Below are 23,743 nucleotides of genomic sequence, written 5' to 3'. Positions count from 1 at the left end.
TGTTAATCCAGAACTGGGCATGCACACAAGTGCAAATCCCCAGGCTTGCAAAGGTAGCTTGCTCGAGACACTAGCAGCTGAGACACACATGGGAGACAGAACAGAGGGAGGCAGGTAAGACAAAGTGCTTCTAAATCAGGTGACCTGGCTTCAAGTCCCCGCCTGGCCAGTTTGTCACCCACCATGTGATATTGGGGAGTTGCTGAACCTCGTGGTCCCCCGTCTGCTCATCTATAAAGGGAGGTACTGTTAGCTTTTATATCTGAGATCTTGTATAAGGATAATCTGAGGTCATTCCCATAAAGCATTTCTGAGTACATTATTTGGCACATAAGTGCCAACAAATGCTTCTGGCTGCTACTACTGTATGCAAATTATCTACAGAACAATATTAGTAAAACCGCCATGTCTTTTCCTCCTACAGGCAGATATACTGGGTTCAAAGCCTGTAAAAAGAATGCCCAAAATGTCGAACACTGACTACCACACAGTGAGTGCTTAACAGATGTTTTCTCAATCACTGATCATTCCTTCCTCCTATGCAGTCAGTTCTCAAAGTTCCATAGTAATAAAGAGGGAAAGAGATGTTGACAATTCAAAATGTTTGATAATCCAAAAATAGTGTATACTCGGCTAATTAGAAGAGTGTTTAACACTCTTTAACAGAAGACTACATCCAACGTTCACAGAACTCGAGGCAAAGTGATCCTTTCACTCAACCAACAAATTCTAACTGAGACTACGCCCACACCAGGCACTGCGCTGACTGCCCACGAGGCCCAAGGGGCCAAGACCATCGATCTAAGCCCTCACGGAGTTTACATTCTAACGGCGGCATCTATGGCCACTTGATGGCTTTCATGGGCCCCAGGTGTGTGCCTCTTCTTCCACGAAGACAGATTAAACACTATACTTTATGGCTGTGTTGGCATAAAGGTGAATTTTTAATATTACATGTTAAAATACTTTTTTGATCAAGAAATTCATTTTTTGTGTTTTGATTTTAAAGAACATTTTAAAAATATTTTTGTGGATCCTTAAGAGTATTTTGGGCCCTAGGCACTGTGCCCAACAGAGAAGATGGCAACAAAGTAAAATGAACATGAGAATAAAATATGCCAAGTGGCTTTTTTTGCTGAACAACTGAAGGTCAGTTGCAGACATCATGTCATTTAACATCAAAATACTTCGGCAGGCATCTCCAAAATAAGGACGTTAATATTAATTCTTGAATCTACAGTATCTTAGCCTACATTACTGAGTCCCATATCATATAATTTTTGTATTTTATATAGATACTTCTATTTTGAACCAAAAGTATATTACCTAATTTATCCATTTCCATTATTTGCCACAATTATCTTTGGGAGACACTTGACTGTATCAAAATACTCTCTCATTTTTAGCGACTAAAAGGTTTCTTCTGCTGAACTGCTAGTGGCGCTTTACTGAGACACAGAGTTCTCTATCCTTATTCTTTCATTGTCATCTTTTGATAATTTTCTTTCTCCCAAAAATCCTTAGCCCATACTCCTCCTTGGAAGTTTTTCCATGAATCCAGTTGCCTAAGCTAAAATATTAGGAAAGAGAAATGTCATATTCCATTGGCTGGATGTCACTTTCCAAAGTGCACATGACAGTCACTGAAGTCCACAGGCAGTGTGACCACAGATCTCATTTCACTGACACAGTCTTATCTACAGTGTATCCTTCGGAACAGGCACGACGTAAATTCCAATATAAATGTGTGATGATCTCATGACCTGGTGAAGGCAGGTTGGGAGAAGAGCTAAAGTTGTTGTCAGGACACAGGCTTAGATACCAACCCTGACACATCTACTTAAATCATCTTAAACCCTCTAAGCCACGGTCCCAGCTGAAAACTAGAAATGATAACAATACAGCTGGAAGATTAAATGAGATAACCTGTTCCAGGCACCTAACATGTAAAGTCTACAGAATGCCTGTCTCCTTCCCCCTTCCCTATCTTTTCTCTAAGATCCATCCCCAAGGAAAATTCCCACAAAAAGAGCTATGCCTTCCCTAAAACCTTCACTCTTGCCACACAAAAGCCCCAATTTGGGGTCACATGGAAAAGTAACAAAATAACAAGTAATAAGAGATAATTCTAGAGAGAGATTACTTGTTTCATTTGAAACATGTGAAACAAAATACTCAATATTTTTGGGAATAAAAAATATTTCATCAAGATTTCATTTACTAAAGCGGGCAAACAGTACTTCCATCATCTAGAACAATGAGGAAGGGGAGTCACTGTATATATGTACATGTCTCAATCTGACTACTTCAGTCTAATGCCTCCAACACAACAACATCTAAAAATATATGCTTCCACTTCTGAGAAGATGGAGTAAACGTGCTTTTCCCTATTCCTCCCGCTAAGTACAACTAAAAGACTCTGGACATCATATATACAACAGACTCAAGCCGACTCTGAAAAGTGGAGAGAAGAAAGACCAATTAGGCTCAACTGAATGAGGGAAGAACATGGTGTGAGTTCCCTGGATCTTCTTTTTGCCTCAAGCATCCCAAGCTGAAGAAGCTGGCGACCCAGAAACATCAACAAGTACAAAGAAGTAATAGTAAGAAGCCTGCTCTCTCAGCCAAAGGACCAGATCGGGGCAGCGTACGAGGAGTGTTAGATAACCACTCTGTTACAGCCAAACACCACAAAAAAACACAAAAACAAAAACAAAACTGTGGCCCCACCTCCAGTCACACCAGCAAAATCTGAGTGGAGAGTTAACACTCCCACCCTTGGGAGGCTGCAACCAGAGGCCCCAACACCCCACAAGGGTGATGTGAGAGAAGGCCAAGGAGGAAGCTGGGCATTTCATCCCTGCTGCCTGGTAATGAGGACACAACACGTCCATCACCACCTCGACCTATAAGTTTCAATATTTGAAATTCAGTCAATGTAATCTACCATATTAGCAAACTAAAGACAAAAAAAATCACATAGTCATATCAATGATGCAGAAAAACCAACTGAAAAATTCAACACACATTTATAATTTTTTAAAAAACTTTTTAGAAATCTAGGAACTTGATGAAAGGCATCTGCCAAAAAACGTGCAGCTAACAATATACTTTATGGTAAAGACTGAACACTTTCTTCAGAAGACTGAGAACAATTCAAGGACGTCTACTCTTATCACTGGTATTTCATACAGTAGAAATTCTAGCCAGTGCCAGAAGGCAAGAAAAATAAGTAAAAGGCATGCAGATCAGACAGGAAGAAATGAAAGTGTTTGCAGATCACATGATTCTCTACATAGAAAATGCCAAGGAATCTACAAAAGACAAAAATCATAGAATAAATGAGTTCAGAAAGGTCACAAAGTACAAGAAAACAAACAAAGAACTATTATATTTTTATATGTTAGCAATGAGTGTGTAGACCTGAAACTAAAATTTCACTGCCATTTCCAGTTGTTCAAAAAATGAAATACTTATATGTAACTCTAACAAAACATGTGCAGGATATGCATGCTGAAAACCATACACCACTGATGGAAAAAAAAAGAGAAAGAAGAGAAGAAACAAAAGGAGGAAAGAAGGAAGGGAGGGAGGGAAAGGAAGACAGATTTGAATAAATGGAGATACAAACTGTATTCATGGATTAGAAGACTAAACATAATAAAGATGTCAATTTCCCCCAAATTAATATATAGGTTTAACAAAATTTCTATCAAAATTCTGGCAATATCTTTTGTAGATACAGACAGGATTATTCTAAAATTTATATAGAAAGAAAAAGAACTAGAAGAGTAAAACAATTTTGAAAACAAAAAAATAATGTATGATACCAAAACCAGGCAAAGTCACCGCCAAAACAGAGAATTATAGCCAATATCACTGATGAACATAGATGCCAAAATCCTCACCAAAATATTAGCGAATAGAATCCAACAACACATAAAAAAAGATTATACATCATGACCAAGTGGAGTTCATCCCAGGGATACAAGGGTGGTTCAACATATGCAAATCAATAAATGTAATACATCACATCAACAAGAGAAAGGACAAAAACCACATGATCATCTCAATCGATGCAGAAAAAGCATTTGATAAAATTCAACACCGATTTATGATAAAAACTTTCACCAAAGTGGGTATTGAGGGAACATATCTCAACATCATAAAAGCTATATATGACAAACCTACAGCCAGCACAGTACTCAATGGTGAGAAACTCAAAAGGTTCCCACTAAAGTCTGGGACAAGACAAGGATGCCCACTATCACCACTCCTATTCAACATAGTCCTGGAAGTACTAGCCACAGCAATCAGGCAAGAGAGAGAAATAAAAGGGATCCAAATTGGAAAAGAAGAGGTAAAAGTGTCACTATATGCTGACGACATGTTACTATATAGAAAAAACTCTAAAAGGTCCACACAAAAGCTACTAGGGCTGATCAAAGAATTCAGCAAGGTATCAGATTACAAAATTAATGTTCAAAAATCAGTTGCATTTCTTTACACTAATGATGAATCAACAGAAAAAGAAAGTAAAGAAACAATCCTCTTTAAAATAGCACCCATAAATCAATAAAAAATGTTAAAAAAAATAAAATAAAATAGCACCCAAAGTAATAAAATATCTAGGAATAAATCTAACCAAGGAGGTGAAAGAATTATAAACAGGAAACTAGAAACCATTGATGAAGGAAATTAAGGAAGACTTTAAAAAATGGAAAGATATCCCATGCTCTTGGATTGGAAGAATCAATACTGTTAAAATGGTCACACTGCCCAAGGCAATCTACAGATTTAATGCAATCCCGATCAATTTCCCCAGGACATATTTCACAGAACTACAACAAATCATAATAAAATTTATATGGAACCATCAAAGACCTAGAATTGCCAAAGCATTACTGAAGAGAAAGAGAGAGGCTGGAGGAATAACTCTCCCAGACTTCAGACAATACTACAGAGCTACAGTCATCAAGACAGTATGGTATTGGTACAAAAAACAGACATATAAACCAATGGAACAGAATAGAGAGCCCAGAAATGAACCCACAAACTTTTGTTCAACTCATTTTCGACAAAGGAGGCAAGAAAATACAATGAAATAAAGACAGTCTCTTCAGCAAATGGTGCTGGGAGAGCTGGACAGCAGCATGTAAATCAATGAAGCTAGAACACTCCCTTACACCACACACAAAAATCAACTCAAAATGGATCAAAGACTTAAACATAAGACAAGATACAATAAACCACCTAGAAGAAAATATAGGCAAAACATTATCTGACATTCATCTCAAAAATGTTCTCCTAGAACAGTCTACTCAAGCAATAGAAATAAAAGCAAGAATAAACAAATGGGACCTCATGAAACTTACAAGTTTCTGCACAGCAAAGGAAACCAGAAGTAAAACAAAAAGACATCCTACAGAACAGGAGAAAATTTTTGCAAATGAAACCGACAAAGGCTTGATCTCCAGAATATATAAGCAGCTCATATGACTTAACAAGAAAGAAACAACCCAATCCAAAAATGGGCAGAAGACCTAAACAAGCAATTCTCCAAGGAAGACATACAAATGATCAATAGACACAAGAAAAAATACTCAATATCACTAATTATCAGAGAAATGCAAATCAAAACTCCAATGAGATATCACCTCACACCAGTCAGAATGGCCATCATTCAAAAGTCCACAAATGACAAATGCTGGAGAGGCTGTGGAGAAAAGGGAACTCTCCTACACTGATGGTGGGAATGCAGTTTGGTGCAGCCACTGTGGAATACAGTATGGAGATTCCTCAAAAGACTAGGGATAGACTTACCTTATGACCCAGGAATCCCGCTCCTGGGCTTATATCCAGAAGGAACCCTACTTCAGGATGACACCTGAACCCCAATGTTCATAGCAGCATTATTTACAATAGCCAAGACATGGAAACAGCCTAAATGTCCACCAATGGATGACTGGATAAAGAAGATGTGGTGTATTTATACAATGGAATACTACTCAGCCATAAAAACCGACAACATAACACCATTTGCAGCAACATGGATGCTCCTAAAGAATGTCATTCTAAGTGAAATAAGCCAGAAAGAGAAAGAAAAATACCATATAAGATTGCTCATATGTGGAATCTAAAAAAAAAAAAAAAAAAACAAAGCATAAATACAAAACAGAAATTGATTCATAGACATAGAATACAAAATTGTGTTTGCCAAGGGGGCGGGGGGTGGGAAGGGATAGACTGCGATTTCAAAATTGTAGAATAGATAAACAAGATTATACTGTATAGCACAGGGAAATACATACATGATCTTATGGTAGCTCTCAGAGAAAAAAATATGACAATGAATATATATATATTCATGTATAACTGAAAAATTGTCACTGGAATTTGATACAACATTGTAAAATGATTATAAATCAATAAAAATGTTAAAAATAAATAAATAAATACAGTATGAAGTATCCATCTATCTAATTTCAAGATTTATCATTTAGCTGCAGTAATCAGGACGATGATATCACCAAAGGAATAAACACAAAGGCCAATCAGACAAAACAGAGAGCCCAGAAACAGACTCACGCAAATATGCCCAACTGATTTTTGACAAAGGTACAAAAGCAGTTTGATAGAGGATGGATTGCCTTTTAAATAAATAATACTAAAACAATTGAACATCTGTCAGCTAAATAAAAAATAAAAGAAACATAAAAATTAACTCAAAATGGATCACAGACTCAAACATAAATTGTAAAGCTGCATAGTTTAAGGAAAAAAAACAGGAGAAAATCATTGGAATACAGGTCTAGGCAAAGAGTAAATTGACTTGATACCAAAAGCATGATCTATGAAAGGAAACTTGATAGGGTGGACATCATTAACTTTAAAAAAAAAAAAAAACTTTGCTCTGCAAAAGACCGTGTTCAGAGAATGAAAAGACAAGCTACAGACCAGGAGAAAATATGTCCAAACCACAAAGGACAAGCGTATAATGAATTCACAAATTTCAACGGTAAAAAAAAAAAAAAGAAAACAATCCAATCAGAAATGGGCAAAAGTATAAGCAGACATTTCAACAAAAATATACAGATAGCAGATCAGCACATGAAAAGATATTCATCACTAGACATTAGGGAAACGAAGTTAAAACCATGTTGAGTTATCACTACATGTCTATCAGAATAGCTAAAACAAAAAACAGTGGCCACACCCAGTGCAGGGGAGGATGTAGACAGAGTCATTTATATGTTGCTGGTGTGAATGTAAAATGGTACAGCCCTTCTGGAAAACAGTTTGTCAGTTTTGCAAAAAAAAAAAAAACTAAATTAAACTTTCAACTCACCCAACAATAGCACTCCTATCGCAGAGAAATGGAGGTATGCTCACAAACAATATATATACATGAATGTTTTCACAGCTTCCTTTGCAAAAACTGCAACCAACCCAGGTGTTCTTCAGTGGGTGAATGGTCAAACTATGATGCATCCATACTATGAAATGCTACTCAGAAATAAAAAGGAATAAGCCATTGATACATACAACACACCAAATGAATCAAAAGAGAATGCTGAGTGGGAAAAAAGTTCCCAAATAGTTACATACTATATGATTCCACTTAGGTGACATTCTGGAAGTGACAAAATTACAGAAATGAAGACCAGTTCAGTGGTGGCCAGGCGTTAAGGAAGGCATTGCCGTGGAAGGGAAGTGGGTGTGAATAAAAGAGAGCAACGTGTGGGATTCCCTGTGACGATGGAAATGTTCTGCACCTCACCTGCATCAGTGCCCAGATCCTGGTTATAACACTGTCCTATAGCTTGGGTAAAGGATATAGAAGATCCCTTTATACTGTTTCTTATGACTGCATGAATCTACAGTTATCTCAAAACCAAGGGTGTAATTCACACACACACAAACACACACACACACACACACACAATATGCCTAGTTTGACAAGAAGCTATGCATCTATTGCTGACAACTCAGATGCACATTAAGCTTGTGACTCTAAACAGGGACTCAGGACTTCGCACCCAAGCTGCGTTGTCCAGACTCACCAGCCCTATGACAGACATAGCTTTGAAATAATGACATGGGAAATACAGTGAGCCTTGATTATCTGCAAGGCTCATTAAGTAATACTTGTCAGCTGATTTGGCTATTTGGGTGGTTGTTCTGATTTGATGTCATCCTTTACTATGAGCTCCTGAACCAAATCAGTAACTTAGCAGTTTGTTCCTGCATCAGCTACCATCCTACCCCAAACAGTGGCTGTCAACCATGGCTGAACATCAGAACTGCCTGGGGAGTGAGTCATTCAATCAGGGACTCGAGTGTTATAGGCAGCCAGAGCTGAGAAACACTGGTCTAAAACAAAGAGACAAAAAACAAAATGACCAATGATCATATTTTAAAAATAGCAGTCACTATTGGCAAACATGGTGGAGACAGCAGCGTCCTAGAGTGGGCCAGAGAGCTCACTCAGAGATCTTGCTCACCCTCCAGGCTCCCAGTCTAGGGGAGGAGCTCAGTCAGCCCCTACTTGTGTGCCGAATTAGCAGCCTGATCTGCAGGCAGTAGCTTCCAAGGTATGAAAAGGCCTCTTTCAGGGAAAGACAGAGGTAGGGTTTTTGGTCTGATCCATCTGTGCTGAGTTCTGGAGGGGTGGTGGGGAGGGTAGACAGTTACAGTGACACCTTTAAAAACTTTCTTAGTTTGTTATGGTCTTGTGAGTCTCTGAGATGCCAGGTCCTGTTGGCTTTCTGAGCTGGGAAACAAGCCTCAAGGTGGCAGTCTTAAAAGCTGGGATGCTACACGTTGGGTCCAAACCCTTCACTCCTCAGGGAGAACCTGGGAGTTGCAAATTCCCACCCAGTTGCGGGTCCCTGTGCCCGGGGTGGGGTTTTGAGTGAGAGTGCATCTCAGCCTTTCCTACCCTTTTCGACATGGGTATTTTCTCATTTATGACATGTAGAAGTTGCTCAACTCGTTTCTGGCTTTCTTTTAGAGGGAACTGCTCCTTGGGTAGCTGTACATTTTGTGTGCATGGGAGGAGGAGAGCTAAGGAGCCTCCTCTGAGGCCATCTTGGATCAGAACTCTCCCCTTTTCATTTCTTAAAAATTAACAGTGTGGCTCTGCCCTTAAAGACACAGGGTACTTGACCAGCTCTGCTGGCATTAAGGCTCCCAGGATCTTTCTTTACTCATTCTTACCACTGCATGTGAGTCTGTAATTATCTCAATAAAGATTTCAATTAAAAAAAAGTCATGGCTAGTCACTGAGTTCATTCATCAGAGTTGATCACTCTAACAGAATCATACATACCAACTGTATGATGAAATTTAATGCTACAGCTCCTACATAGTTCACTCCACCTAAATCATTTTTGTGGTATATTTATATTTAGGCTGCTCATTTCTGTGACACTCTATTTCTTCAGCTGTTAAGTTTTGGTGTTTCTCTCACCCATTATGACTAGCATTTCTGGTGTTCATTGCCAGTGGTACTTTTATCTCTTTGTTATTATTGTTTCATCATAAAATGAATTTAAAATCTATGATAACATGGCTTTCCAAACAAGGAAAAAAGTGAATATAGCATACTAGAAATAAACATGAAAATTCTTGCCCAGGGTACTTGGTCATTCATTTTAACAGTGCCAGGCACTATTATAGGCACTGAAGACACAGTAGTAAATTAAACAAAGTCCCTGCCTTCATGCAGGTCACAGCCATCCAGGGTAGAAAGAAAAACAAGTAATTATGTAATATAATTACAGCATATTAAATAGCATAAAAAGTGCATCGGGGACATGATGGATAGAAAATGACGGGGGCACTAATGTGGATGGGGTGGTGGTCCTGCACAGCCTGTCTGAAGAGATGACACTTGAGCAGAGATTTGAGTTACATAAAAGAGAATATATGGTATGTAGCTCATAATCATCAAGACCAAATCAATCCTGGCTTAGCTCAGACAGATGCTTATTAATTCTTGGTTCCCAGGAGAATTAATAGAGAAACAGGTCCTCAGCCAAACTTCTTTATCTTTCAATCCAAAGGCTGAGATATTTGGCTGGAAGATGAAAAAGGGTCAAATATCGAACATCCCATTCTTTCATTCTCCTTTCCTTTGATAGTTTTTTAAAAGTGTGTCTAGCTCTAAAAGGGGGGAAACAAACCACCATTTTAATGAACACTGCAATTAAGAGGCGCATCCCCAGGAAACTAACACCCTTTGAGCTGCTGTGATGTTGGCCTTTTCCCGATTCGAGGTCAATCAAGTTATGGCATCTGCATCTCCCAGGGACACTGCTGCATGTGAAATAATTTGACTCTCTCTGGCTTACCTGAATCCTCCTAAGGAGCTCAATCTGCAGATCAGAGCACGCTACTCCTTTTCAATTAACTCTCTTTCAGACTCGATCATTGTCCTTGTCTTCATTTATGTCAAATGGTGCTCCTTGTGGAGATAGGCAGCTGGTTATTCCAAGCTAACTCAGATAATCCTTATTAAAATCACCACCTCCCTTATGCAAACCCATCCATCACCTTCATCTTGATAGGCCCCTGCCAGCCGAGTGCCTGGTGCCACCTCTGGTCTCCAAGTGGCAGGTTTCCTCCCTACCCACCCACAACACTGTACCAGCACTGGGACACTGCAAGGCACAAACTGCAAGGGAAGATTTCTGAGCCATTCTCTTCTTTGGCAGCTTAACACAACTCAGGAAATGTTAGCCAAACAAACATCACAGATTCTGGGAAAACAGGCGTGGGACCCCAGGATGGCTTTGCCTGAAGGCTTCCTTGGGGACAGCAGGGCATGTTCTGGGGTGTTTCTGGGACCTAGGTCAATAAACACTGGATTAATGATTTTGCGAGACAGTACCATGGCAAGTGGTGTGAGTTCTGAGATCTGATAAACTCGAGGTTCAGCGTGAACACCTACGATGGAAGGAAGGAGTTAACACTTCCTGTTCAATACCGAAAATTGCCTGAAATGAAAGAAGTCATGGGAGAAGGAGGTCCCAGCAGTTCCAAAGCCTTCCTCAGCCCCGCCAGCACCCACTCCTGGGCAGCTTACTCTTGAAGCTCCTCCTGGAATATGTATAAGCCACTGTCTCTTGACTTTAGAAGTGCTCTAATTGGCCTCTAAATTCAAACTCACGCTGGATTGGAAGTGAGTGGGGCCAGACAGCCCCCTGACATGGTTCGTGTGAGGATAATTCCTGAGAGCAGTGCTGGTCTCTGCCACCATGAGGCCTGGACTAGACGTGGCAAGACGGTGGGCCTGTCACGGGCAGAAAGGAGCAAGCCACCAAGATAACTGTTTCCTACTTTCCCTTTGTTACTCAGAGAAGTGAATGGAGACTGTTTCTCTTCCAGATACACTCAGTCAGCGTAACGCCTGCTAAAGTGGACTGGAGGACCCCACGGTACAGAGCCAGGCACCCCTGGAAAATGATGACCGATCTTTGCAAAGTCACTGGTGGGCCCACAGGCCTGGGATCACATACAGCCTACTGCCCTAAGTGAGCAGGGAATTAAAATCAAAGACCATGAGTAAGAAACAATAATAGGGAATGTCAAGAGAGGGGGAAAGTACTGTGCTAGATGAACTGCAGATGAATCTCTGAATATCCAAGAACTTATAAACTAAGACTGTGAAAGACAGCGTCTTCTCAGGGAACCCTGGATGAGGAAGCTTATTGCTCGAGCTGTTAGCACTGCTACCAAAACTGTAACCACCAGCCAGCATGCAGGGGGAACTGGAGACCCAGGAAGAGCTGCAGGCCACCTGGTGTAAGAAGTGAAGCAGCTACGAGTCTCGATGTAACAAAGAGGCCACAGTGACGGGCACAACCTTACCCCGCTCAGGAAGTTAACACTGGGGAATCCTACTTTTGGAACCAGGAAAGACTATGAAATTTGGTGACCAAGTCAGTAGAAATTCCACATTTGCTCATTTCCTAAATAAGTTTCTTTCTGATCAATTGTGACTAAAGACTTTGTAGACAGATTCTAGGCTGTGATAGCGGTGGTGTCTGTTCCCTTGATTTTATCTAATCTATCATCCGTACTTGCCTAATTGCTCTGCAGCCTAAATGTATTTGTCATTCATGTTCTGGTAATTTTTCAACACTTTCCCATTGCAATAAAAAGCAAGTTCAAAATCTTTAACGTGGTTTATGAAGCCTAAACAATTTCTCTTCCCAGTGTCTTCTCTCACCATTGTCAATATACAGTCATCCTGTACAGAAATGGCATGTTTTTCCATGAATGAGCCAGGCTTCTTCACCTCAGATTATCCCCCCTGCCTAGACCCCCAACTCATTAAGTAAGCTAACTCCACTCCATCCTTCACATTGCAGTTTAGATTTTACTTTCTCTGGAACACTTTCTTTAAATTGCATTATGGAAGGATTAAGGAGATTAACAATTTCCCTAAATCCTTCAAATTACATTATGAACCTCCCCTATGTGCTCCCAAAGAATCTCATATTCCTTCCACAATGGTACTTAGCACACTGCATATGATCATTGTTAACTGATCTATAATCCCTCACCAGCCTGTAAATTTCTTGTGGGGGCTACTACATCTTGTTCATCTTTACAATCCCAGCACAGAATAAGATCTCTTAAATGAATAAATGAATGAATAAAAACAGCTTTGTCACTTAGTGGCAGGAGACCTGCATTCAAGTCAACGCCTCATCATTTAACCTTGAGTTTAAGCAAACCATAAACTCCCTGTAGAAAATAATATAGAAGTTATCCTCTGCACAAAACCAGCAGGCTGGACTGGACAACACCCTTCTGGTCCTGTCAACACTGATCAATAGCTCCATATGCAAAAGATGGCAAGGTGCACTGGGTTGCTCTAAAACACATACAAGGCAAGCATCCCTGGGCACTCTGAAGAAGAGGAAAGATGAACAGTATCTATAAACGCAGAGATTCAAAAAAATTCTGTTCTAATTGTTATGGGAAGGAGGGAATTAACTGAAATGGCCAGTATAGCAATGTGAATACTTGGCCAGATTATGCCCCAGCTCAGTTCTCTAAGATTCAAGTGTTATCCCCCTCCCCCCCGAAAAAGCTTTTATTAGGTAGGACTATGATCTTTGTTGATTATAAATAAGAGTTTATTTATTAATTTTTAGCACAGCTTCCAGTTCTCATTCTGGCTGTGAACTGGGCCCCTTTCCTTGAGTGAAAAATGTTCACTTGTGCAGAATTTGAGCACTTCCCAGCACTAACCTCCATGACCCTTCTGCCAGGTTTCGGCAAGGGTGGCATCCTGTCCGTTCCAGCAGAGCTCCATCCCTGTTTGAGCTGGCATGCAAATGCAGAGTGTGATCCATCATGTTTTATTTAACAGAGTCGCTGAGAGAAAGGAGGAAGGAAATTGCTGTGAATTAAATGTCCTTGTCTCTTCAGGCAAGAAGATAAAAGTTCTGATTGATTGCCGGGATGGCTGAAAATGGAAGTATTAATGCAAAACAATGATTTTGTTATGTTTCTATTCTCTGGAGTGTTGCAAATGGCAGAGAAAGTTTTATTTCAGAAGCAGATTAAGAGAGATTTTCCACCTTGCCAGAACAAGCAAATTCAGTGAAATCACAAAGCAGATGGTGAAGAACCAGGGAGTAGGGCCTGGAGATTTACATACAGGTCCTGGCCCTGCTCTGTTGCCTTGGTGGCCTTGGACGAGTCATTTACTGTCCTGACCTTAAATTCCTTAATATTCGAAGGTTTGGTTAGATATGAGAGCTAAAGTCTCTTCACTGCCCATAATGCCATACAACTCTTTCTCCTTCTAAACTAAACCAAGGAACGAGCCTTAAGTAGGCGCCATCCTCTGGATGCTGACCTGCTCTGTCCTCGAGAATCTTGCATAACATTATCAGCAGAGATTTTACCACGTTCTACATGTCTCTTCAACAATATAGAGAGAATTACTCTACTAAGAATTTTATAGCCACTAAAGAAAGTATAAGGTGTTAAGTGACACCCCCCCCAAGCAGTGGCTTAAACCTGACAATTTACCAGTTAACTCAAGCACAGTTAACTACATGGAATAGGTAGTGTGGTTTGGGTGTTGGCTTCTATCTTTTCCTCGCTTAAAAACTAGGAAAAACTCTTAGTTAAGCAGAGATAATGAAAATAGCTCTCTGGTGCCCTGGTCCCAATCCTCCTTATTTCTCCCATTCCTGAGTCTGTAACTTTCTCTGATTGCATGAATCCCTGAGTCCAGCTGTTTCATCTCCCATGCTTGCTGGATCTCTGATACACCCAGGCTTCTAAAGTCCTCACAGAGAATTCCCAAGTCGGGCAAGGTTCAGAGTTTCTGTCAAATGTCTTTAACTACTACACTTCTGTCTCTTCCCTAAAAAATTCTATTCAGCCTTGGGCATTACTGAAAACTAAGGAATGTTTGATTTTTCTCCAAAGTGGGTTTTTTTTCCTGCAGGACACCCAAGACGGTTACCTTAGAAATTGGTCCTGTTACCTCAATTCACTCTGTGGCTGTGTGTGTGTGTGTGTGTGTGTGTGTGTGTGTGTGTGTGTGTGTGTGTGTGTGTGTAGGGGAGTGAGAGAGAGATTCAGCACAGAGAAAGCTATGAAGGAACAATTACCAGATTCTATAGCTCAAAACAAGAGTCTGTCTGATCTCAGGCCACGCCCAATATCACCTCCGGGACCAGAACTCAAATTCAATAGGAGACCAGATTTTAACATGGAATTTAGGTTTGGCCGTCAAATAAAAGCCAGACCACTTTCAGAACTCACTCCAGCAAACATACGCATTACTGAAGTAGTCGTAAAATATTATTTTACTTTATATGTGTCTCGGCTTCCTTTTTGTGAAATACCTGATTCTTAAAACACAAAGTCCTGCAGAACTTGAAATAATTCTGTTTGAATCACAAGAGATGCTGACTTGACTATTGCTTTTGTTCAAAACAAGTTACTTCCTAATTTCGACCAGTAACATCCGTATGTTAGCACCAGGTCCCCCACTGGTTTTCTCTACTGCTTTGATGGTTTCATTTTATTCAAAAGTTCCTTCTGGATGCAGGAAGTCAAGTACAGAAAGATGAAGTCCGGTGTTATGGGTAAAACTCAAGAAGACAAATCTTTCCCCTCGGTGAAAGGACTCACAGATGATAAACTACAAGCATTCTCTCAGGCCGCCAGAGGGGAGTCACACACACAGTGTGAGCCATTCCCTAGCAGAGCAAATTAACAAATGTAACTCAGATGAACTTAACTTGTTAGAGTTAATGAGCCTGAAACATGTGAGATTAGTTTAGGGGAGTGAGCTTAGGCAGGCTCCGAAGCAACACACTGCATCCCAAACACCAGGAGATCTAGGCTGTTTGTCACAGACGGAGCAGGTGTAAGAGAGTCAGTGGTCGGCACCCTCACCTCACCCTGCAGGAAGGGCTCCAAAAATGGATGAGTAGGGCTTCCAAAATATCACAGATCCATGCTTTATAGGGATGGGTGGAGCACTCTCAGATGTAGTAGGTGCGCTGGGAAGACAGATTTATATTTATACACTTATATTTGTATTTAATGATTGTCTTTAGACTTTAACTTTTAACATCTTTATTTCTCTCATAATTCCATCTGATAGTACATAGTTTTGTCCTATTGTTTAAATGTTTATAAGGGAAAACAAAGATAAAAAATATAATTATGAGGAAAATGTTATCCTACTTAAATCACTTAGCATAAAGTTCTAAATCTTCAGCCGGTCTCTCCGGTCAGATTATCTGCTGAAAGAGACTGACTTCCATGATTCGTAAAGCCAAATACTATTACTTAAACTTGGGTAAATCACATAATATTTCTGTGACTTTCTGTGCATCAGTTTCTTCCGCTGAAAAATGGGAATAAAAACAGTGCCTACTCATAGCCTGTTACTATGTGCCTGGTACTTATTGCATTCATGTTTATTATTTCAAAAGATGTATCATTCTCAAAATGGAATGAGGTTACATTTCCTTCTTACCTCATACCAAAAAATAATAATAATTGGATTAAAAATTTTTACGTTAACAATGAAGAAGAAAATTCCATGCAAAGGATACAAAGTTTCAGTTACACAAGATGAATAAATTCTAGAGAGGTGCTGCACAGGGCAGCACCGTTAGTAAACAAGGCTGTATTATATACTTAATAATCGGCTAAGATCTTGTGTTGTGCTCTTATCACCAGAAAGTAATAAGAATAATAATAAATAAAGAAGGTAAGAGAAAACTTTTGGAGGGGATGGATATGTTTATGACAGAGTTTACGATGACAGTTTCACATGTAAATACTTATCTCCAAACTCATTGTTTTATACATTAAATATGTGCAGCTTTTTGTATGTCAATTATACCTCAATAAAGTGGTCTTGAAAAGAAAAGGAAAAAAATACTAAAATATATTTTATGATCCTGAAGTGAAGAAGCCTGTGGAAGGCAGACAACAAAGCGAGGAATCATAGCAGAAACAGGTTCAAGTTTATAAAGATTTAAATCTTCCACGTGGAAAAATAGCTTCCATAAACAAACTAAAAAAGAAAAATGACAATTATTTTATAAAAGACTTGAAACATATGTGACAAAGAGATAATGTACTTAATATATATTAAAAAAAAACTTACAGAAATTAACAAAGAGGACTTCCCAATGGGCGGAAAAATAGGGAGAGCACCTGAGCAGGCTGCTCACAAAAAAGGTGATGTTTCTTTTCTCAGTGCTCTCCTCACTAATAACCAAAGCCATGAAAATTAAAACAACTTTGAGGTTGATAATATCCAGGGTCATGGCAGTGGTGAAATGGGAACCTGGTAAAGATCCAGGAGATGTGAAATGAGGTGCAAGAATAGGGAAATGAGACGTAAACTGTGGAGAATGGAATCAATGGAAGGAAAGAATAGGAACCAGGTGCAAAGTCTGAGGCAATTAACCTGGAGGCAGCCTAGAAGGCATTTAGGTCTAGGCATGAAATAGACTTGGATCTGAGTCTTTTCTCTGATGACCGCAAGCTACACAGCCTTGGCAAGTTACTGGAACTCGTGACACATCTATAACTTGCAGCACAATTCTGAGGACTGAGTAAACGTTGCACTGGCCCCGGTCAGCCCCCACTTGCATCCAGCCTCCAGGGTTAGCACAACTGTGTTTACTGATTAGGGCGACTCTCCCTCCTGGCCTTAGCCACGCGGCCCTTGAAGAGCAGGCAGGGCTCCTTGGTCCTCATGCCCCGTCCGTAACACCGTCAGCAAGGCTAACAACGGTGCGCTCCTCCTAGGTTAAAAGCAAAACGGCCAAGGGGAGGTTTTCAGATCTCAGCCTGAGCTGTCTGCTCCAGCAACAGGGAACATTCCCCTCTTGACCAGTGAGGAAGCAAAAGCAGTCAGTTTTGCCAATCACTTTTTCCCTAGGGAGTGCAGGATGGGCTATACTCGCCTTGGGTCTTTGGTTATTTTAAGTAATTTTATTTTTGGTTGGGGCCTTGTATTTGATTTTTTAAATTCATCACCTTTTATGTACATTTTTGAAGTGTTTAGGGGAATCATCGCTCCTGCTGCTACAGCATTCAGAAACCTCCCCACAACTCCTGGGCTGGAAATAAAGTGTTTAATAATATATATGTTCATAAAGACATAAATTAAATGTTTCTTGGGAATGGCTGGTTAGAAAGCAAAATGGAAAGAGAGAAAGAGAACAGAAGAGGGGGAGAGACAGAGAGAGAGAAAGGAATAAAAAAACAACTGGTGCTTACAACTGAGAGAGGGGGTTTATCCATCCAAGACTGCCACCTAGGGACACTGTACTGCGCCTGTCCCTTCAGCCTCCCTTGCCCTGGAAGGCCACCAAAAGAATCAGAGGCAGCTGACCTGCAGGCCTTCAAAGCTAAATAAAATCAGATGAATAAATGTTGGTGCATCAGTAGATTCTAAATCTTGACAACACAGAGCCTTATTTAATTTGATCCCTGTGCATCAGAGACTTTAACCGACCATTAGTCAGGCAGGCTGCCACTCTCCTCTCAGTTGCCGAAGGCTAGCCCTCTTTATGGGACATCAACCAGCCATATTTCATGTGAGCGAGTGAAAGGAAACAAAATCTCTGGTGATAAAATAAAGAATAAATATAAACACGATTCCTTCATCCTGCATAAACCTTCACAGACTTCTTGTTAAGTCATTTAGATAGGTTTCTTTAAAACAAAAAAAGTATATATATTTGAAATTTTTGAATAAATGAAATGACCTCTGACATTTTTTTAAATGACCAAAGGTGGTTTAAATTAGACTAGATTTTTAAGAGGTTCATTGTATCTGGTAAAAAAAAAAAAAAAAAGAATACTGATGGAAAAAAATATGTTCATATTTAATATTTTCTCTCTGTTCTATCAAACAAAGCAGAAAAATCATATATATGAAGAATTTATCCTTAATTTTGTGCCTCCACACTCCTTTGCTAACTTAAACAAGGATTAGTATACTATACACCAAGAATCTATTTAAATGCCAAAAGCAACTCTATTTCTAAGCCTTTGTGATGCCTTTTTATGTGGTAGAGAAAAAAGCAAGTAAGATTTGTCTTTTATTTTTAACTCCTGCCCAGAAAACAAAACCCTCAGAAGCTCTCATATTCTCTTTAATCACATTTTCTACCTCCAGGCTCCAAATTCAATTCTCATTTACAGATTTCTAAGGTTTGCATAATTTTAAAGCACAGCACTATATATTTCTGTCCTATGAGTTGAATACTCTGAATTCGCTGTTTCAGTGCACAGATTTAATGACCATCCAGATTCTTGCAAAGAAAACAGGTAAACAGATTCAAAAGGATACTTTCTCAGCTAGGCTAATGTTAACTAAAAAGTTAATTGAATGAAATTAGAACATAACACCTACTAAAATAAAAAACCAAAGTTAACAATAAGATTTTCATTTGAGTACCCAATCTAAAAGCTTAACAAAGAAACAAAAAATAGTTACAGTGTGCATATATTTATCATTCAATTTAGATGAGTCACATTTAAAAAAAAGACAAAATTTATTATGCAATCTAGAAATAGTCTGAGAAGTAGATTAGGACACAAGAAAGTAAAATTTCAGCGGTACCGAAGGGTGTAGAGTTTTTAAAAAGAAGTAAATGCAACAGAGAAGTCCAGTAAAATAGTCCTGAAAAATGTCCATTAGATACGGCCTTAGGGAGAGCAGTCTCAGTAGCGTGCTCAAGGCACAGTAGAGGGAAGAGGAAGCTGGAATACGAGAAGCAGGGATAGCAATACTACCCTTTCAGCAAACATGGATAATATAGGAAGCAAAATAAAAATGAATGGAAACTCAGGGTCCAATGGAGAAATATTTTTAGGGTAAGAGAGCCAGGAACATGTTTATTCACTGCAAGAACGGCCCAGTGGACACGCAGCACTGAGGACACAAGACAGAGGGAATGTCAAAGGAAGGTCATCTTGGAATCAAGGCAAAGGGGTGTCAAGGGCAAAGGGAGGTGGGGAGTGACCTGGAACGAGAGAAGATATTATTCATTTTTTCTGGAACTGGAGGAAAAGATGGGGGGATAGCTGTGAATATAGATACGTGTTTAGGTTCAGGAGACAGGAGCACATTTGATGGCTTCTATTAAGCAGAAAGTGAGGCAGCTGTTGAAACCCAAGGAGATTGGCGGGTTAGTGAGAGAGCCTAAGGAAAGCAGTGATGATTTGAAGCAGTAAAAGCACTGACCGAGAGTCCCCTGCACGTAAGAGGAGGGGAGCTAAACAGTCCCACGGGTCCCAAACTGGGTATTTGCTGGGTAGCTGTAGGAGGAGGATTATGAGGGGTTATTTTCTATACCCAAAATAATCCCCAGTAATTTTTCACAGAATAAGGTGATGATCACCGAGAATTTATGGTTGATCTTTCAAGTCCAAGTATACACACCACGTGCTTAGCACCTGATGCTAAGCTTTATCCCATCTCTACCACTATTCTTCTGTTCTCAAAAAAAACAAAAACAAAATTCCATGGCAATTTTTTCTTCCCTCTTCCCAGGAAAGTTTCAAAAGTTTTAAAATTCCTTCTGTCACTAATTTGCCACTCGCAGCTCTCTTAAATTTCTGAAATAATATATATTTTCTTCATTATATTTGTATATTCCATACACTAAGAATATTTCATACATGTTTGCATATTTGATTATCATACAATGGACAGAAAACTAAAAGATGGAAATTCAATCCTAGACAAGAAATTTTTAAGCAGCAAAGATTTCTTAAATATAACTCCAAAATTACAAACCATAAAACACAAAATTGGCAAATGTGACTGCATCAAAATTGATAACTATTGTACTGTAAAAGATAACATTAAGAGGAAAAATAGACATGCCACATAGGGAAAGAAAAATTTGAAATCACGTAGGTGGCAATGAATGGACTTTTCAACAAATGTCAAAAAAAGTTTTTTTAATTGAACCTGGAGCTATACTTCATATCACATAAAAACTCAAAATGGACCACAGATCTAAAGATAAAGACTAAAAGCTATAAAACTTCTAGACAAAGGCATAGAAAAAAAAATCACTGAGACCTTGGGTTTGGCAAAGATTTCTTAGCTACATTACCAAAATCATTATACGTAAAAGAACAAATTCATAAACTGGACTTCACATCTAAAGTCTTTACTATTAATTTGCATTTTCATAATAATTAGCAATATTCAGCATCTTTTCATGTACCTGTGAGCCCTTTGTACATCTTCTTTGGAAAATGTCTATTCATGTCTTTTGCCCATTTTACAATTGAATTGTTTTTTTTTTTTTTTTGGTATTGAGTTGTATGAGCTGTTTATAGGTTTTTGGATATTAACCCCTTATCAGTCATATCATTTGAAAATATTTTCTCCCATTTGGTAGGCTTTCTTTTCATTTTGTCAATGGTTTCCTTTACTGTGCAAAAGCTTTTAAGTTTAATTAGGTATCATTTATTTATTTTTGCTTTTGTTTCTTTTGCCTGAGGAGACAGATCCAAAAAAAATACTGCTATGATTTATGTCAAAGAGTGTTCTGCCTATGGTTTCTTCTAGGAGTTTTGTGGTTTCTGGTCTTACATTTAGTTCTTTAATCCATTTGAGTTTACTCTTTGTATATGATGTGAGAAAATGTTTTAATTTCACCTAATATCTGTCAGAATGGCTATCATCAAAAAACTACAAATAACAAATGGTGGCAAGGATGTGGAGAAAAGGGAAACCTTGTACACTGCTGGTGGGAATATAAATTGGTGCAGCCACTATGGAAAACAGTATGGAGGTTCCTAAAGAAACTAAAAATAGAACTACCATATGATCTGGCAATTCCATTCCTGAACATATACCCAAAGAAAATGAAAACACTAATTTGAAAAGATACATGTATCCCAATGTTCATAGCAGCATTATATACAATAGCCAAGATATAGAAGCAGCGTAAGTATCCATCAGCAGATAAATGGATAAAGAAGAAGTGGTATATACATACAATGGAATATTACTCTGCCATTAAAAAGAATGGAATTTTGCCTTTTCCAACAACATGGATGGACCTGAAAGGTATTATGCTTAGTGAAATAAGTCAGAGAAAGATAAATACCACATGTTATCACTTATATGAGATATATAAAAAATAAAACAAATGAATATAACAAAACAAACAGACTCATAGAAAACCAACTAATGATTATCAGTGGGGAGATGGAAGGGGAGGGGCAAAATAGGGGTAGGGGATTAAGAGGTACAAACTACTATGTATAACATAAACAAGCTACAAAGATATATTATGCAGCACAGGGAATATAGCCAGTATTTTATATTAACTTCAAGTGAAGTGTAATCAATAAAAATACTGAATCACTATGTTGTACATGTGAAACTAATATAATATTGTAAATCAACTATAATTTTTAAAAATAAAATAAAGATAAATCCAACCTCCAAAAATAACATTAAATTAAATTAAAACTTCTACTCCTCAGAAGACACTGTAAAGAGAATAAAATGGCAAGTCATTAGCTGGAAGGAAGGTTCTGCAAATTATATACCTGATAAAGAACTTACATCTAGAAAATACAAAGAACTATTAAAACCAAACAAGAAAACAAACAGCCCAACTTTTTAAATGGGGAAAAGATTTGAACACGCACTTTTACAAATTAGATAGATAGATAGATAGATAGATAGATAGATAGATAGATAGATGACAATTACACGAAAAGGTGCTCAACGTCACTGCTCATGGAGGAAATGCATATTAAAACCACAGTGATATTACTATACACCAATTAGAATGGCTAAAAGTAAAAAGCCTGACCATACAAAGCATTAGAGAGGATGTGGAGGAAACAGAACTCCCAAACCCTCTTGGTGGGAATGTAAAATAGTACAACTACTTTGGAAAACAGTTTGGTATTTTCTTAAAAAAAACTAAATATATACTACCAGATGATCCAGTCATTCCATTCCTAGGTATTTACTCAAGAGAAAAGGAAGCATATGTACACATACACAAAAGCATAAACTTGTACAAGAATGTTGATAGCAGCTTGATTTATGGTAACCAAAACCTGGAAGCAACCTAATGTCCATCAGCAGGTGAATGAGTAAACAAATCATGGTGTATCCATACAAGGGAATCCTACTCAGCAAAGAGGTAACTACTGCTTCATGCAACAGCATTGATGAATCTTAAAATAAATATGCTGAGTGAAAGAAATGAACCAACATGGAGTACATACCATATGGTTCCACTTATAGAAAATTCTCGGAATTGCAAACTAATCTATAGTGACAGAAAGGGAATCAATGTTTGGGAAGGGTGGAAACAGTGTGGAGGGTCAGAAGAGGCAGATTTCAGAGGCGCATAAAGAAATTCTTAAGGATGGTGGACATACTCATTTTCTTGATTGTGGTGCTGGTTTCACAGGTGTACACATGTGTCAAACTTTTCAGACTGTATACTCTAAATGTGTACAGTTATGTATATCAACCTCAATAAACCTATTTAAATATTCCATTGCCAACTTTCTTTTTGCCAAAAAAAAGTATAAGAAAATAATATAGTGAACACCTGTATATTAATCACCCAGCTTAGAAATAAATCATTAAAAATATATTCGAGACCCCCTCGATTCACCTTTTGCACCGGTTGGAGACCCTCATCACCTTCCTACTGAGGAGGACCCGCAGCATCTCCAAAGCCCACATTTTCCTTTTGTGAATACAGATGTATGACAAATTATATGTAGTTCTCTTTGCAGAATTAAGTGTTAATCCTTCCCTACAAATTCTTCTGCCTTCTTCATGTGACAAGTTCAAGAAACCCCCGTGGGCCATGGTAAATATAGAGAGTCCCTTGAACCACACAGGCCACCTCTAAGTTTAGAAGGTCACACGTGGACTGACCACCGCACTGCGCAGCCTCAGCACCGCCCTGTGCCGGGAGCAGCTCAAGGGGGCAGAGCTGACTCCAAGCAAACTCAGTGCCAGCACGGCCTCTTCTCACCTCTCAGCTGACTGACAACAGTGGGACAGGCTGCTCTGTTACTCAAAGCTCTTCCTGGTTTCATGCATTATATACTCCCTGTTGGAAATGGCAATGTCTCTCCTGGAAAATGAAAAAAGTTCCTTCAGCCTCTTGGTAGTACAGTGGGAAGGAAATGCATTTACAAGTTCCCATGTTATCTGAGC

General features: G+C 38.9%; 1 long non-coding RNA gene across 7 annotated transcripts in view; it reads right to left on the bottom strand.

The window, feature by feature from the left end:
* Positions 1–23,743, bottom strand: part of LOC141577567 (uncharacterized) — an 839,800-nt gene that overhangs the window by 738,213 nt on the left and 77,844 nt on the right. The window contains exon 1 of one of the 7 annotated variants that reach the window (XR_012506831.1): positions 10,356–10,472. The exons of the other annotated variants lie outside the window; for them this stretch is intronic. This is a non-coding gene — a long non-coding RNA (uncharacterized LOC141577567). Of the gene's footprint in view, positions 1–10,355; positions 10,473–23,743 lie in introns of those variants that run through there. 7 annotated transcript variants of the gene reach the window in all.

The sequence above is a fragment of the Camelus bactrianus genome, chromosome 4 (genome assembly GCF_048773025.1).
Source record: "Camelus bactrianus isolate YW-2024 breed Bactrian camel chromosome 4, ASM4877302v1, whole genome shotgun sequence".
In the NCBI taxonomy this organism is placed as follows: Eukaryota; Metazoa; Chordata; class Mammalia; order Artiodactyla; family Camelidae; genus Camelus; species Camelus bactrianus.
This window is presented reverse-complemented; position numbering and strand designations above follow the sequence as displayed.